Source organism: Sturnus vulgaris, chromosome 5 (assembly GCF_052056855.1).
Source record: "Sturnus vulgaris isolate bStuVul1 chromosome 5, bStuVul1.hap1, whole genome shotgun sequence".
In the NCBI taxonomy this organism is placed as follows: domain Eukaryota; kingdom Metazoa; phylum Chordata; class Aves; order Passeriformes; family Sturnidae; genus Sturnus; species Sturnus vulgaris.
In genome coordinates this window covers 69181343-69198198 of record NC_142247.1, presented here as the reverse complement: position 1 = coordinate 69198198, position 16856 = coordinate 69181343, and the positions used below count along the sequence as shown (strand labels likewise).

At 39.0% G+C, this 16856-nt stretch overlaps 1 protein-coding gene across 16 annotated transcripts in view; it reads left to right on the top strand.

Annotated features, from left to right (window-relative positions):
• CELF2 (CUGBP Elav-like family member 2) overlaps positions 1–16856 on the top strand; it is a 535828-nt gene that overhangs the window by 342398 nt on the left and 176574 nt on the right. The window lies entirely within an intron of this gene.

Here is a 16856-nt window from a genome sequence, read left to right as displayed (position 1 = left end):
AAGTGACAACCTGCACAGCAGTAAAAAGACATTTAATTTATTCTTTCACTTTGTACATTTTACAGTGCTTTTGTATGATCCTTCTTTTTTGTTTTTTTTTTTTTTAATGATGCATATACATTGTTTGGCTTTGAGTGAATCAATTGTTGGGAATGCTGGAGAGAGGAGCAGCAGAGAAACTTTTGTATTTTGCAGGAGTTTTTTGGTTCAGACAGACCACTTGGGCTCCAAGCTGCGGCTGAAATTGCACAGGGCCCAATTAGTGCCTGTTACCTTTGCTGTTTGCTCTTGATGGGTTGCAGAGACAGAGGTTTAATTAAGCAGAAATGGGGATGTGGAGTTAATGTTCATTATAACTAAAATCGAAACAGCTGTTTACCTTGCTGAAGCCTCGTGTGTTAATGTCCATAAATCTCACCTCGAGGAGAGCTCGGAGGAGCCAGCCCCTGTACATGCCTTTCCAGATACCATGTGATATCATTTTACATACTCATTTTCACAACATTTCCTAATCATGTTAATTAACACATTAGGGTATAATTCTTATTGTCTGCAGAAATTACTTCAATTAAAACTATTAACATATTATCATGATTGTTATGGTATTTGCAATTTGCTTTGTTACTACTCAACAACTACTGCAACAAACCCAAATGTTTGAAATTAGCGTAAAATTGTCGTGGCTGCGCTTTTCCTCTTTACTGTCACATCAGGTCTCACTGTAAACTTCCTGAATAAGCTCTGTTTCTGTGCTGGGGCTTCCTCTGTGAAAAAAAAAGATGTGAGGCCATGACTCCTACAAGTTGAGGCTAGAAATATTTTGTCTTGATTAGGCTCTGCAGTGCCTAACAGGAGTGTGATCACTGTGCAAGTACATATGGAAAAAGTAAATAACTACAGTGGAGAACAAGACAGTAATGGATGGAAACTGGACACAATCATGCTAAAATATTAGTAGGTTTTTTCTTTTTTCTGTTCTTGGTCAGACCTGTGAGTTTCTGGTCTGGCTGTCTTGGAAGAGGAATGAAGGCAAGAGGCTAGCTTTAATATTGAATATTTTCAGATTCAAAAACTTCTTACAGGGAAGTGAAATGTGCTACCTATGTAAGAGGAAAAATTTGTTTAGTGTAATTGAAATCTTAGTGGTCTCATCAATTATTATTATTATTCCAGATTTATTTGTTAAGAAAGAAGAAAGAACTATTATGGCAGAGGAAATCTTCAATAATGCATTTGAGATGGATATAGACATTTCTTAGTGTCTACTCCTATCCAAGGTGTTTTGCTTATCCTTACTCAAAGAGCTTTAATTTTTGGAGTCAGATATCAAGGGCATCAGTGGGAGGGGTACCTTGATAGTGGGGGTTTCTAATCCTCATTCTGGGCTCTACTTTTGGCTGCTTTAATGTTTTTATTTTTTAATGTTTTCTAACATTCTTTTACACCTTCCTCATTCTCCCTTGGATTGCAACACCACCCATTCAATATGTATGTGATGTCTTACATATCTTGGATACTTTTTCTGTCTCACCCTAAAACCACAGATTTGCATTTTGTTAGGCAGCTGTAGGTGAATTTTTGTAGCCCTGGGGTCTTGAGTGTCAGGCTATGCCCTGTCTAATATCTGTTCATGCCTCCACTCCTCTGCACTGTACCTTGTGTAGCCTCTTCAGAGCTCTCTGTTGTGGTATCAGCTCTGTGCTCCTCTGCACTCTGTTGTTACCTTGGGATCATAAATATTTCATCCTGTGCAGAGTAACTGCGAGTTACTACTGTCTGTATTAAAAGTGCACATAAACCACATCATTATGCAAAGACAAGCAAAAGCAAAATATATTGGTAATAGCCACCTGGCCGTTAAGAAAATTGCTGCTGCAGCTAAAGCAGCGAAAATGAAGCTCCAGGTTGGGCAATACAAGTGTAGGCAGGACTGATATGCCTGGGGTGGAGGATGTGCAGGCTCAGCACAAATTCTGTGTCCTATTGCTGGTATCACTGGGCTACAGGATATGAATGAGATCACTATTTGGGTGTGCCCTTACTGGCTGGGTGTCACAGGATGTCCTTTCTGGTCTTGGGCTTGTAGCAGCACCTTAAACTGTTGAAATAGAAAGGGAGTGCTTTGCCTTTACAGAGCAGGTGTATATTGGTGTAGTATTAGCAGGCAAGTTGAACAGAAAACAAGAAATTTTATCTAACTGAGGTAGATAATTGCTATCATTATTCTAAGCCATATGTATTCTATTCATCTTCATGATATTGCTGTGACAAAGCTGTTATCCTCCTTTACAGATAGAGTATTTATCTACAGTTGCCCTAGGATGCCTCTATAGTCAATGGAAAAACATTTCTACTTCCATTTTAGTCCACCTGAAGTCTGAATTGCCCTCTAAAATGATTATTTCTCTTCACGGACTAAACAGGAAATCCCACACACATAAATTTAATAAATCTGAGCCAAAGAGATTAGAGATTTGTCTGCAGCAGATGAGTTTCAGAGCCTGTGCTTTCACAGCTGTTACTAGTAACTAGTTTAGCTTAAATTTATTTCATATATGGAATATATAGGTGACTGCTATAGTTTAGATTGTACTGTTGTTATACATCAAATGAGACATGTCCAAATGGCCGAGAGTGGAATTTAATTTTCATATTTTGGATGAGAAGATGATGCCCTAATCAGGCCTTGTCTATCTAATGCTCTCAGTGGCACTGCTCAATTCTTTTCAGTTTGGCTACCACTCCAAACTGTTAAACCATCTGCTGATAGCAGCCGAAAAGATGACAATATAATAAATTACTCGAAAAAGTTAAGATGCCTAACATCTGCTCTCCACCAAGCTCGAGCATCTTCCCTGAATTGATGTTCTGTCATCTCATGACACAGCCAGGGAAGATGCCTGCTCTAAAGCTGTTGCAAATTCAAATCATTTGCAGATTTGCAGCTGGACTTACATTCCAGGCATCCATCCTAGGCCTAAATAGGGAATAACAATCAAGAAGGGAGAAGACAAAGGCAGGAGAAAACACAGTTTCTCAAAATACTTTAAGAAGTTCCTGGCCTAGGTAAAGGACTTCATCTACTCCTTATTCATTATGATTAATGAAGAAATACCTAATGATGGCAAGCAGAATTTTGTAAGACAGAAATAGAAACTGCTGCCTCTTCAGAACCACACGACTGCCTGTCCTGGAACTACGTTGTGCATAATGTTTTAATCAAATAACAGTTTGCTCAGTAGCAGAGGACCACATTGCTTAGTGCAAACAGAATGAAAACATATTCTAGATAAGATTATGTAGCTCCAAAGGTGCTGGTAGGCAGACACTGTTGAGAAAATATACACATAATATTTATTTAAAACGTTCCTGGAGCCTCCTTTGGTGTTATTAGTCTGTCATGAAAATCTGCAAACACATACTTATTAGAAACTCACTGCAAAACATTAGGCAGTTAGTGAAGTCAAATATAGAGGGTGGATGCCATAGCAGAGCACAGTTAATGGTTGAGCTGTGACTTAACTTACATCCAAGTGCAAACATAATTAAATTAGAAAAAGTCCTGAACCAAATGTAGGAGGTGTAGCTTGCCTGGAATGCAAAGATGAACCTGGATCCCATCCTACTGCTTCAGTCTCCTGAAGTAGAACTGAAGGAAACGGGAGCAGAATCCAAGTTAAAAGGTGTAAAACAAACTAGTAGGTGCCACAATGTTCTGCTCATTATTGTGGTACAAACTTACACAAAAGTAGCTGATTTAAGAGAAAAGATTTATGGACTGGAAAGTTTGGTGTGCATTAATTTGGGAGATTTGCCTTACATTAACTACACCCAAGTTGTTTTCTAGTTTCTTTTTCTAAGTTTTTTCAAGTCTAAAAGCATCCTCTTAAGACATGATTTCTCGAAGCATAATGATTGATTTCTTCTCTGTTCCTAATTTCTCTTGCATACTCAGCCCTATCAGCTGCTCACACAGTGAACAGGTGAAGGAGAGGCACTTCTTCAGCACAGATACCTCCATAGTAATCTCCTGTGATTTTAAGCTCAGTGAAATTCCATTGGATCTAAATTCACCTTAAGTAGAAGGATGATCCTTGTAAACAAATATGAAATCATATAATGTAGTTAAAATCATAAAATAATACAAAAAATAATAATAAGGAGTGTGAATAGCTAAATATCCCAGTAGCCTTTAGTGTATAGTAAAGCAACTGGATTTGATCCTGGAGAGTGTATTCCACACTGTATTCCCATGAGTCCTGTGCTGCCACAGATCTGTCATCCATCCATCCATGAAAATCTATTCCTTCAGGTCTAGATTAGAAAATGCTCCCCTCCCTGTTTTTTCCCTTGTAACAGTAGTGTTCATCATTCACTCTGCTGCTTCTCCTTACCTCCTTCTGTCTCCTGGTTAGACCTTGGGGCTGCTGGCTGGTGTTCCATAGAACCAGCAAGTTTTTCCTGAGCCAGACCCAGTAGAAGCAGCATTGAAGATCTATTTCAGCTTGTGTCATTTGGCAGGCACTGGCTATGATGTGATAATAAGTGAAATAAGGAGCCAGCAGGCTGGGCTGGCAGCAGGAGCAGGGAGCACCATGGTGGTGCTTAATCTGAGATTCTTGCACCTGGATGTGTCTAGGCACAGACACTCAGGTTTATGTCATACTGCACCAGCCTGGGGAAGGCCTGAGGGATGGCTCAGATGAGCTGGTTTGGTTTGTATGCACCAGTCCTGTTTGGAAAAGGTGGGAGTGTATAAATCTGTGTGCACGTGTGTGTCCCTGACTGACGGATTTGACCTAGTGCAGAATTAAACCTGTAGCTGTCACTGTCTCATCCCAGCGTGGTGACCAGCTGTGCCTGACTGATACAACAGGCTGTTTTCCCTTTTAGAGGTATTATTTATAGCGTTATCTTCTGGAGTAAGGTGTGAGACTGGTGTGTTTGGCTGGATAGCAATGCCAGTATGTTCGTCTGCTGCAGGGTGGAGGTGATGTTTCTAATCAAGCTGACTTTCCAGGAGGAACAAGGTGAGATTTCTAAACAATTTGAAGGATTTGGTTCAGAACAGGCATTAATCAGTCATTAAAAAACAATTGCAAGTAACCATTACTTTCTGTCCATCTCTAGTGTTTCTCAAGCATGTCCCTGAAAGCTCAACACCATTCTGCAGCTTTAGCAGTTATTTGAATGCAACAAATCGTACCTGCAAAGCACAGATGTTGAAAGCTGAAAAATCTGAAGGTGCCGTATGTTTCCTGTAATTGAAAGCAGGTGCCCTGAAGGAAGCAGAGATTCTGTTTCACTTTATGAAGTATCTAGTTGGCAGAGCAGGGGAAAAATACCTGCTAAAACTTCATTTACTAGGACTGGATAAAACAGATTAAAACTGTTGTTTTACGACAGCTCTTGGGCTCGAACAAAGGATCAAGACCCTGTTGTGTTGGGCAGCATTGGCAAAAAGGAATAAAGTCACAGGACTTGGAGTAGTAAATAAATGGAACTACATGTATTTAAAGGATGGGATGAGGGGAAGGACCATGATAAACAGACCTCTTGGAGTAATTCCAGAGGACAACTACCAAGATGATTAGAGGGATGGAACACCTCTCTATGAGGAAAGGTAGAGAGAATTGGGGCTTTTTTCATCCTGAGAAGAGAAGGCTCTGGGGAGACCTAATTGCACCTTCCAGTATGTAAAGGAAGCCTGGAGAGAGCTGGGGAGGGACTTTTAACAGGGACATGTAGTGATATGAAAAAGGGAAATGGATTTAAGCTCAAAGAGGACAGGTTTAGATTAGATATTAGGAAGAAATCCTTTCCTGTAAGGACAGTGAGACACAGGAACAGGTTACCCAGTGAAGTTGTGGATTCCCCATCCTTGGAAGCATTCAAGGCCAGGTTGCACCAGGCTTGGAGCAGCCTGGTCTTGTGGAAGGTATCCCTGCCCATGGCAGGGGATTTGGAACAAGATGATTTTTTTTAAGGTTCCTTCCAGCCCAAACTATTTTGTGATTCTGTTTTGTGATTCACTGAAACCAGGCCCAGCATCTCCATCACTTGGGGCTTTTCCACTCTGCACTGGGATGCATTGGGATCCCAGGTCTGCATCCCCCAGTGGCCTCACACCCAGACACTCCTGTCATTGCTTCAGGGAATGCTCAGTATGGGGGGCTACCAATCTATCTTTTTTTGCCTTAGTTGTTCTCTGTAAAGAATCCAGGCCTAAAAATTATTAAAAGCTATGAACATTTGTGCTTTGGAGGATTGCTTCTTGGGAAACAGCCCATAAGGTGAAGCCTGCAGGGTAAGGAACAGGAGAAAAGTCCCTGGTGAGTTGTAGCTGCAGCTCTACCTGCAGAGCCTCTAGGGAGGATGTTTTTGTGTGTCTGTGCCTCAATTTACTTATGGGCAATGGTAAAAACCTCAAGGATCCTCTTGAGAATTATTTAGTTGTTTTTTGTGGGTGGGGGGGTTGCAAGGTTTGTGGTACTTTTAAGACATGTAAGATCCAAATGTTGAACACCTCATGAGATTTAGCAGAATTGTATTCAACTTGAGCATAGTCTGTGGGTGTAGGTAGTATTTGATACTTCAAGGCAGAAAAACAAAACAGAAAAGCACCCCAAATCATCCAAATTTGCTGATGCTTGCAGCCAGTTTTGTAGTGCTGCAAGCTGGGGCTACATCCGCTTCTGTTTTGTGTTTTGGTGGTTCTAGCAAGTGTAGAAAGACGAAACAGTTTTGATCAAAACATTTTTCATCTCTTTTTCTAATGAAACAGATAGTGCCTGGAACAGCATCGTTGTACAGTTATTTCATCTCTCTCAAAATACTTTTCTTAAGTTCTGAAAGTGCTGACTGACCTGTGTGCACCAGGCTCAAAGCTCTTGCTCCCATTTAAAGACTCTGCAGCACTTTCACTATATTCTTTCTCTTTGGATTGCCCACAGTTTTTATTCTCCATCAGTTCCAGGCAGACATTTTCTAAGGCTTTTTTCTTCTTTAGTCCATCAAACCACTGATAGAAAGAAAAAAATGTCCTTTGTTCACATTGTGACAGAGAACATAGATTTTGCTGAGAAAATAGTGAATTATGTTTATCACCTTTTTCTAATGGCCAAGAATAGATGGGAAAACTTAGAGGGGGAAAAAGTGGAAGAAAAGGCCAGATATTTAATATATATTAGTCAGTTTTTCATTCTTTTTGACAATCTTATTTAACTGACTTAATATTGGATCTTAATTTCAGCCAAAATTTTAGAAAGTAGGAATTTAATGACCACATCATTTCTCTCTGTGTAGCTTCCTATACATGAAAGGTCAATGTCAGTCAGACTGTACCATTTGGCATGAAGATGAATATAGAAGCTAAAGAGGATTTAAAAAATACATGATCTGGCATTTGAAAGTGGAGTCTGAGAGTTGAGTCTTGCTTTTATTCTTTTATCTGCTGCTGACCTAGCACTTCTTCTCTGATAGGTTGTGTTTACAGATTTAAAACTTTTTTTGTCCTACTGCATGGCAGTGAGGAAAGTCCTGCAGGGGCTAAGTCAGACTTTTAGGTAGGTTGAAGAAGTGTCTGGTTGATGCTACCACTCTCCCTAGAGTCATTTCTGTGCAGAAAGTATGTAAAACAGGGTTAATAGTCTCCACATCTCACAGAACCTGAAAGAGAAATCCATTTACCTAAAAATCTTTGGCAGGGATGTCTGGTCCCCTTGTTTCATGTTATTGACTGTAGAAAGAAGGGAAAGTGTCTGGGTTACTAATGTGGTGTTTACTGAGGCTTCTGTAGCTCAGTGAAACCAATCTGAGCATTAGTGCCTTAATTTTCCCATCTGTGAAACATAGGTTGTGTCTTGCAGTGGAATCATGATCCTTACTGCTTCTGTGTTCAGAATGCCTGGAGAAAGAAGGCAAAGTTAAAAGGTAAAGTGATATATTCTGATCAGAGTGGTGCTTGCTCTGAAAACTGCAATACACAGCCTGAAAGTACAGCATAGGTGTGGACATACACAGAATGAAATGCATAGCACTGAAAACTAAATTAGCAATAGGTGGGTTATAAGCCTTATTTCTTTGTGCCGTGGTGCTTTTAGGCATTGTTGTTAGGTATCTCAGCAAAAGATTTTAATATTTCCAGTCAGTCTTGGAAATACCCATTTTAATGTGCACAGCAAAGGTAGAGGGACCTCGTGTTTATGATTTGAATACTTACAAGCAGCCAGGGCTCTGTGCAGAGTCCCTCTGCATGTGCTGGCTTGCTATTCTTTGTTTTTAGGCACTTTTGTTAATTGCATCAACTTCTTAATTGAAAAATACCTATATATTAACTGTGGCTTTATTATGCATTGTTAAAGAGTCAGAGACAGCAGTCAGGCAGTCTGCAGAAATGTTCTTACAAACATTCTAACAAATGTTATAAAAATTCTGAATTTCCAAGCTTTTTCATGAAATGAAACCTGGCTGAATAAGCCACATCTTCTTGTCATCCATTTGCCTTTCTCTGGAATCACACAAATCTCCCTTCTGGCTTGTATGGGCCTTTTGCACTTCCAGTGCCACATGGTTCATGTTTTCCTTGGTCTGTCTTGCCAGCTGTGTGACCCCATCATAGGGTTTGAATTGTAGTAAAAGTATTGACATAGTTAAAGTGATTGAGAGTAACATAGTGATTAGATTTTGAGAAAACCTCATTGAGGATATTATTATTTTTTTTTACTCTGACTTAGGTAGCTTGGAGATGATTCATAAGTTTGAGCTATTTACTAATGGTCCCTGGACTTTGAAGCACATCAGAGTAAAGATACTCTGGTGGTGTCTGACCAGCTTATCTGGTGTTTAAGGTGTTTAAAATGTGGAGTTGAACCTGGGAATTAAACTGGCCAACAGCTACAAGTTAGAATCTATTGTCTCAGGCTGTTTATAATTTAGTCTTTGTCTTGCAAATCATTTGAACAGGAAGTAACTCCAAAGTCCACATTTAGCATTCACTCATGGGGTTTTCCTTTCTCTGTCTGCAGTAGCTTCTCCTATGGAAGCAGAACTAAAGGGTCTGCAAAAATTTGACCTCATTGGTGTTCGCAGATGCTACACTGAACACGAAATTACTCTAACTCCACTTCCCTTGCTAAAAGATTTCTGTAGCTTCAGCCACTGTGATGTGATGTTCAGGAAGACTCCTACTTTTGTAACTGCATATTTAATTGTGTATCTCAAAGAGTAGAGGGTGATACTGTGGAAGAACTTTTCCCTTCAAATGTACGTTACCTTGGTTTAGTTTTCTCTTTTATGGTTTTGTCATGCATATGTAATATCAGCTCTTCCAGAATAACTTTATTATATTTAAAGTATGAGCTGAGTTTGCAGTTTGATGTAGCCTACATTGAAGCTTCTCCTCTGTTACTAGGTGCAGAGAAATCTTGTCTCTTCTTATGATGCCCAGGTTGTCAGGCACTATAAAATATCCATCACACATTCCTAAATCTAGTACGGTGTTTTCAGACAACAAAAAGTCTCAACCTCTAATTGCTGCAAATCGGGGCAGAATTTTTTTTTAATTACATTTGAGATGATCTGGTGATCTTTAGCCTCTGGAAGACAATTGTTCTTGTCTTGTACTTATGCTAGAAAGTAGCGTGTTATTTATTAACACTTAAAAACTTTGATACTTTCTATCCTGTCACATAAGACCCAGGTGCACAAGATATGGTTGCGCTGCTCCTGGAAGAAGAATGCGCTTGTTTCATGCTCTCTGATATTTCAGTTTCATCTCCCCATGATCTGATGGCTTTCTCTTGTCACTTCTCATTTTCGTAAGGTATTTCTCCTGCTGTGGGTAGCGTAGTAGGATCATGTGGTGGCTGAGGTTTGAAGGTCCCTCAGGAGATCTCCAGTCCAACCTCCTGCTCAGAGCTGTGAAATCAGACTGTGTTTCTCAGCGTATGATACAACTGTGTCTTAAAAACCTCCCCAGATGGAGACTGCACGGTGTCTCTGGGCAGCCTGTTCCAGTGGCTGACTCTCCTCATGGGGAAAATGTTTTTAAATTCAGTAGGATACTCTACTTTTAATTTGAATATGTTGCTTCTTGTCTTCCTGTTGTGCCATGCAATGGACCTGGTCTTGTTCAGCCTGGAAAGGAGAAGGCTTCAGAGGAACCTCCAGGTACTTACAGGTGGATATGGAGAAGGCAGGGACAAGGTTTCAAACTGGTAGATATTCCCATAACAACTTATCAGTGAAGGTTGGTCTGGAGTTGTTCACACTTTGAGAAGTCTTTGAAAGAAGATGCTTTAAAGAGAAGCGATCTTGTTTCTGCCAGTTGGCAATGTGTGTGAATTTAAGGAAGGATTCCATCCCTTATTCTCAGCTTTGACTCAGGGAATCCAATCTGCCCTGCATGACATCTTGCCTGGCTGATGGCAGAATCTGCCTGCCACTGTCCTAGTCCTTTGGGCACCCACAATCCCCTGGCAGCCTGCTCACACCTGCAGTGAGGCTTGTTCTGATCCCTGTTTTCTAAACAGACAGAATGGGTTTTGCCCTAACAAACAAATGGGTTTTTGCCCTGGATTGCTAAAACTGTGTGCATGGAAAGAGCAATGGTTGTCTCCATTTTTGCATATTTCTGAGTTTTCACTGCAAGAGCTGTCTCATGTAACTTACTGCCTGAAGTTATACAAATTACTGCTGCAAATGGTTAACACTTAAGGAGATGGGGAAATTGCTGTTCAGACAGTACCTATCAGTCTGGGTAGCAAGTGCACAAAAACTTGCTTCATTGTGAGACAGAGTAGCACCCAAAGGCAAAGAACTGCATTGGTGTTCTTCAGCTATTTAATAACATGGGGTTTGCTTGTTGGTTTTTTTTGTTTGTTTGTTTTTGTTTTTCCTTTGATTTTAATCTGCCAATAAATGCACATCTATTTCAGCTAATTTAAAAAAAAATATTATGTGGGATTATGCTGTTATTTCCTTATTGTATATCACTAGGCTTTTGCATTTTTTTCATAATCTTAAAAGAGAAATGAAAGCAGATTACAAATGAGGGCTGACTCTGTAATTTGCATTTCTAAATCTTACAGGACTCTGTTCCCCCAGCATGGCAAATGACTTAGGTACCAAATTCAGACCTAAATTAAACAAACCTCTGCTGTATTTTGCTTCTGATCTGAATTAAAACTAGTGCTTGTAGGTATTTAATGAAAATAATATCCTTTCAAGTCCTTTTAAGGGATTTGCTACATTTCTCATTTTTAGGTGTTTGTTTCTACTACTAATGCCTCTTGTGCTGCATCCAAAGCATCCCTGCAAGTTTCCCAAAAGCATAACAACCTCTTCACCAAAAACATTTGCCTTTTGAGGGTCATGAAAGTAAGGAGTAGGGAGTACAGAAAGAGGTGGATTTGAGATTTTATGGCAAATTGTTTTCCAAGGGACAGAGAGAGGGCTTCTCTTCCTGGAGCAATGCTTAGTAGCTATACTATGATGCATTTTAACTTAAGATATGACTAAAGAAGAGGATTAAATCTTTTTTAAACAGCTATTTAAATTACAGCACAAGCTGTGTAAAAGCAGGTGAACAGCTTTACAACACCAAAATGAATGTTGACCAGGCCACTAGCTTGATTCCACAAAACCCAGAGAAAATGCATAAATGAAAATATATAAAATAATAGTGAGTGTTCAAAGATTTCATTCTTTTCTTCCTGTAGCCTCTCCCAGATGTTTTCAAACTGAAACATGATGACTTCCAAACCTGAAGTTGCACTTATACGTTTGTTTTAAATAGATTTTGTTAATTTCTTTTCCACTAGGGAAGAATTTGGCAGGTCTTTTTAGGTCCTCATATACTGGGCTATTTTGAGAGAGAATTAGATATATTTTCATGATATTACTCTTTGTTGCTACATTATTTTACCCTCCTGTACATTAATAGTGCAGAGTTATTAGCATCGTCCCACACATTCTGTGTTGATGCCAGCAGGGTGAATAAGAAAAACATCTGCCTGGGAGGTAGGAACGTGTTTTTATATATGAATGCATAAACATGAAAATTCTACACCTGTGGTTTGAACTCACACCAGAGATCACAGGAGAGCCCTGTGAATTTCTGCAGCTGGGAACTGGCCCTTGTGTAAATCCAGTGGGAGGAGGTTGGAAGGGATAAGGTGTCTGTCCACATCCGTGTTAATGAAGAAGAAAGCTGGCAGAGCACTGCTTCCTCTGGGAGCAAAGCTACGGATGTTGTGACACTGGGATACACATGCTGTTATTTCCTCAGCATTCATGAACTGCTCTGTCACTCATTTAAGTCTGTGTTGTTTTTCTTGAGCTTAAATGCAGTGCTGGGAATATTTAAGGTAATGTTGATCTTTCCCTTTTATTATTATTTTTTTTTTTACAATGACAAATAAAATTTTTAAATTTATTTTTTGAAATATTGTAATTTTGTTCATTCAGGATGGATGGGGTCTGTTAAGTGTGCCAACTCCTGATGGCTGTGCATCTCCATGGCATTGATGAGGAGATACAGTACAGGAAAAAGACTTGAAAATAAACAAGGAGCAATTCTTGAGCGTTTTTATATTCAGAGAAGTGCATCTACTTTAATTTCCCAGGACGCACTGAGCTTTTACCAAATATCTTAATAGACTCAGGGGTCACAGTGATCCTGTTAATACTATGGAGTTTTCTGGCAGCTGACACCTCCATGGAAAAAAGAGGAATGTCAGCAGAAGAATGCAGCATTAACATCTTGATAGATGCGTGTTATAATGGCATCTTTAGACAGAGCTCATGTGCTTCTTAAGGAAGTTTTTTTTTGCCACAATAACTTGAGTTTGAAAAGCCTTGTATTTAAAGGTACCTATGATAAGATCAGGTCTTCCAGAGTTGTCTGCAGAGCCTTTCAGGAAAAGCCCAGGCCTCTGTCACTCAGCTCTGCCCAAGTCTGCATTATTAAGAGCAAGATGGAAACAGAATTCCCTCTCCTCTTTAATCCCCTCCCACTTTATCTTTATAGGCATTTAAAAATATTGCATTTTATACCATAATGGTAAGTTAATCAGAGACCTGGCAGATAAGAAATCCTATAGCCAGTGGAGATGCTGTACAAACAGCAGAGCTGTGAGTATTTAGCAACATCATAGTAGCCTTGTTTCACATTTGCAATTAATACACGTCTGTGTTTGCATTTGTTATAGGACTCTTGACAGCACCAACATAACAAGAAAAACGAACAACCTGAGTAATAAATCTCTGGAGGCATTCAGCAAGTGCCATAGGGCTCATTAATCTTGATTATTCCCCATAATAGATAACTTCACAAATCATCTATTCTCCCCAATCATGCACATAAGGATAATGTATATGTAATAGCCTCCCGTACTGTAAAACCCCAAATAGAATTTCATTTTTTAAATATAAGTCTTGACAAATGCAAGACAAATATTTATAGAAAAAGGATGAGTATGAATAACAATGAACTGGACTGAAACAAGTCAAGCAGTGACTGTTGTGAAAAGATGGGATTTGGATTTGTTGGTTTGTGGGAGGGTCTCCCTTTACTTTATGATGTCTCTATTTGAATCAACCAATTCATTTATTTATTTATGGCCTGAAGTAGATGGGATTTCCTTCCTGAGAGTTTTGGCCTGAGAGATAGAGCAGTCTGCAGCTGCAACCTTCATGCATGCTCCTTAAGGAATGTAGACAGGGGAAAATAGGAGCAGCTAAGAAATACCTTGAATTCCAAGCAATTTAATATTTATAATTTATACTGATTCCTTCTGTTTCTTGCATCTTCTCAAAGCCTTCCTTTGAAACTAGAGTTATCAAAGAAAACCCTAGTTCTGATTTGACATGGTCTTCACCTGTTTACCAACTTTTCTCAAATACAGCTGAAATTTGCCAGCAAAAGAGATCTGTGAAAAACATCGTATTTAGAGTAAGACTGTGTATGATCCTTTCAGTAAGAATAGCAGAGGTGCTCTAATACCCAGAGTTTCAGGCCGTGCTTCAGCTCACAGATTATTGATTACCCTAAAACTGATTGTTCAAATAAGAGAAAACATAGAAAATAACCTATTAAGTTTTGAAAAAAAAATATACAAAATATTATGGTTTAAATGCAATCAGTTTTAAAGGATAAAGAATAAAGTAAAGAATAGGCAAGTGAGAAGGAAAATAAAAGTGGGGTTTTTTTTCCCAGAAGTGGAGCAGTACTTTTTATATCTTTGTAATTGTAGTGACCTTAACCTAATGCTTAAGAGTAGGTTCTGGTGATTGAAGTTTCAGAATTGTAAAGCTCTATTCATAGCTGAGCCTTCCTCCTACACAATATAAAGCATGAGATTTGATTGCCCTCATCTTTGCCCACATACTCATTTGGCCACCTTTCTTCTCCCTCCCTCCATGTGTCCAAATGCTCTCAAAACCCCAGGATTTTGTTCTGTGACCTGGAGCACCAAAATAGCAGTTTTGTGTGAGTGGAAAGGATTTTCCAGAGTAACAACTGAGCAGCATTAGGGCGTGTTTCTTCTTGTTCACTGTCCCTCCTCCACCGTTTGTATCAAGTACTTAGGATTCATTTCCTTAACGTTTATTAGAAAAGAGAACATACACATCATCTTTCAGAGCTGAAAAAAGAAGAACCTGAAATTTGGATCTGTTTCTTTTTTTCTGCTGTGCACATTGTTTCAGCAATTCTATTTCTGTAATTGTTTTGCATGTGAATGCATAATACCCATCTATGAAGTATCACAGGCTTTTAATACCCTACACTGCATGTTGTGTTTCTGTTCCTAAATACATACATGTTAATCATACCCACAGGCAAAATAATGTCTGGCAGAGGTGAAGAATGGGTCTTGCCTCTAAGAAGTTTTTAAAAGTGGAGGAAAAAATAGTGAAAACATTCACAATCATCTAAGTTTGTGGAAAAAGGATCCTGTATATTTAACTTTTGTGTTTAGACCTTTCTTTCTTCAGACTTCTGCAAAGGACTGTTTAAGACAACGACAAAAAGAAGTGCATTTTGGCGTGATTTTTTCCTTTTATATCAGCATAGTCTCATTTGAAATACAGTTTTGTATCAGGATAAATGGATTGTATTCTTAACTGTCTGAGAAAAATTCAAATAACTCCCTTAATCTCTCTTGGCCTCAGTTTCTCCCTGCATAAAACCATACTTATAATGCTCCACCATCTTTGTAAAATGTTCCACAGTCTTCTGATGAAAGGAATTATTTTAAGTTCAAAGTGTTGCTCTTGGTGAAAGAATGATCTTGTTTATTTTTGAAAAAATACTGTATATAAACATCAAAGAGTTGTTTGTACCAAGTGCTTAATCTGCCATAAGGTGCTCCTGTGTCTCAATTAGCAATATTTTCTCGTTCATTTCTCCACAAAAAGGAATGTGTTTGGTGATGTGAATGCCATGTGATACAATTCCATCAATGTCAATATGTGCAGCAAACTAAATGCAGTGTTTGACATTGGCCGTAATTTCCTATTCTGTACACAAATTAGCATAGCAATGGATGCAAAGTGATCTGGAGTCACTTTTAATGATTCTCCTTCCACTGCCCTGCCTGGCTGATTTCCCCAAAGAGCCAGAAGTCAGTGCTGGAGGGCAGCTGGAGCTTTGCACTTCAGGTTGTGCCACTCACAATCACCTCCAAAAATGGGAGCGTCTTTGTCTTTTGTTGAAGGAGATCATCAAAATAGAGGGGTTGTTTCTTTAGAAGTTAATGCAAAAGGCCACTTTTTCAGGTGAGAATTGACACTTGTTGACCACTGACTTCTTCTGGAAGTATGGAAGAGAACCCCAACATGCAAGAAGGTCAATAGAATAGAATAGAATAGAATAGAATAGAATAGAATAGAATAGAATAGAATAGAATAGAATAGAATAGAATAGAATAGAATAGAATAGAATAGAATAGAATATGGACTTGATGTAACTTGCCCCTCGTGTGGGCTGAAAAGGAATGAACACCACAAGTAACCAGTAACCATGGATAACATAATTCCTGAAGGACGGTTGTGTTATTCAAACAGTCTTAGTCTGACACTATTGTCTTTTTTTAATCTTGAAAAAGCATTAGAAAGCCTTTTCTTTATTATGCAGGTACAGTGGTACAATAGGGGATATTGACCCTTCTGGTTTAAATTGGGATTACTGGGCCTAAACTGGCAAAAAAATAGAGTTAAGGAAGGCCATAATATGAATATTGGGACATCTTGGTATCTCTTTAACTGATGATGGAGAGGATAGCACTGTATTAAGGCATTTTGAATTAAAGTTACACAGAGAAATTGGTCTCCCTCCAGACCTTGCTAAAATGGAGATATAAATATAACTAAGTAAGTGGCAAGGTTGCTTCTGGAGGGATCATTTCCATCTTTCAAGATAACATCTACTATTGTAGGGAGGCAGCACTTAACAGTCCTTCCAGTGGTATCTCCTTTTACCTGAAAAATCATCTCCACAAGCACTTTGTCAGTGTTCCCATGCTTTCTTCAGTGGGATTAAGTGACCAAAACCTGTTCCCAATGTAAACCAAAAAATACATTAGCTGGTTATTTTTAAGTCGTTTGGAAACTTGACAAGTGAAAGCAGATCTAAATACATCCAGATTCAAAACACATTACCCTGAGTATCTGAAATAGAAGTTGTAGTTGTGACAGACTCCCAGTGCTCACATCTCAGGAACTTAAAAGATGAGAAACACATGTTTAAACTCAGATGCCCAATTTAGAAATAAATGTATACAGGCTCTCAGTCTCCAGACTAGGACTTGTGTTATGGAAAAAAAGTTTATGTAATGTTGTTTGCATTATAAATG